This window comes from Ctenopharyngodon idella, chromosome 4 (assembly GCF_019924925.1).
Source record: "Ctenopharyngodon idella isolate HZGC_01 chromosome 4, HZGC01, whole genome shotgun sequence".
NCBI classification, from domain to species: domain Eukaryota; kingdom Metazoa; phylum Chordata; class Actinopteri; order Cypriniformes; family Xenocyprididae; genus Ctenopharyngodon; species Ctenopharyngodon idella.
This window is the reverse complement of record NC_067223.1, coordinates 17,277,161-17,278,501: the sequence shown is the minus strand read 5'-3', so window position 1 is coordinate 17,278,501 and position 1,341 is coordinate 17,277,161. Positions and strand designations below refer to the sequence as shown.

Sequence of the window (1,341 nt, the reverse complement as noted above, 5' to 3'; positions counted from 1 at the left end):
GATGCCTCGGTCCGTCTGACCTCTGAACTCTGTGTCGTCACGACGATCTCACACTGCACTGCTCTCGGTCCAAACCTGATCTTACTCTGTTTTCTAGTCTTGTACTTCAACTTCAGCAAACTTCACGGTGACAATCATTTTAATGACAAACGATGCTCTTTTTTGCAAATCAGATCTAGAAATTGTTGGTGCAGCTTTTTAATTCTCTTTGGTAAGTATATTGTACGAAGACCTGTTGCGATTTGTATAAACGTGGGATTACTAGAATGCTGGTGAAAATGTGATTAAATTCTACAATAAATTTTACTGAGTGACACAAGTGTATATATATGGAGTTTGTTTTATGTACATGTATTATGGAGGGGGGAGGGCAATATTTCCCTACAAAATTCATTAAATTAAGAAATATTGTAAATAAAACAAGAGAATGTTAAGACAGTTATTTGTTTACAGAGAGTTGTGGAGGGAAACGCTTCCTGTATTTTCTTTCAATTTCCATATAAACACTTATTCGTGTCTGTAGTGAAATTCAGCATCTATTAACGTCGACATGCAGAACCAGACGCGTCCACAAGATGGCGCCACGCGCACACACATCTGCGTTACTTCATTCAAACTTCCCGCGCTGCTGATAATAAAACACACAATCACGACTATATAATAATAATAATACGTCCTTACAGAAAATACTGCGCTGCTAGCATGGTACAGTGATTATACTTTTTAAAGACCATGATGAATGATTGCCATATTCATGTACTTTGAATGTTACACTACCATCTCAGGTAACAGAAATATGTTCGAAACAAGTTATAAAAACGTTATTTCTGAATGTTCTCTGAACATCCATTTAAAAAAAAAAAATGTTTTAAAACGTTTTTTCTTGGTTGTGTTAAATGTTAAAGAAACATTCTATTTTATCATTCTCCAAACATTATGGGAACGTTACTTTAATGTTCTCTGAAGGTTCTCAAACAAGTATAACATTTAAAAAATGTTAGACAAAAAAACGTTCCCTCAAATCTATAAATTAATTTTGTGCCTACGTTTTGAGAACATTATTAAAGACCAAATAACGTTATTTTAATGTTATTGGAAGAACGTTTGTTCGGTAGTCGTGGTGATACCGTGGTATTATAATGCAAATGGTACATGAAATTTACCGTGTGTGTGTGTGTGTGAGAGAGAGAGAGAGAGAGAGGGAGAGATATTCATTGTGAGTGTGTGTTTCAGTCAGTCATTCAGTGTGTGTGAAGCTCAGGGAAGAGCAGCATCTGTTTCTCTCCATCTTTTTCACTTTTTGCCTTTTAACGGCTCATATTTAACGGCATAATTTATTTA

The 1,341-nt window shown here is 35.3% G+C and overlaps 1 protein-coding gene across 2 annotated transcripts in view; it reads left to right on the top strand.

The window, feature by feature from the left end:
* The window catches only part of etv6 (ETS variant transcription factor 6), a 17,931-nt gene extending 17,607 nt beyond the window's left edge, over nucleotides 1–324 (top strand). For both annotated transcript variants that reach the window (XM_051890799.1, XM_051890800.1), the window contains exon 8: nucleotides 1–324. This exon is cut by the window's left edge and continues 129 nt beyond it. The gene's annotated coding sequence lies outside the window, so the exon portion shown is untranslated.
* The last annotated feature ends 1,017 nt before the right edge of the window (nucleotides 325–1,341 follow it).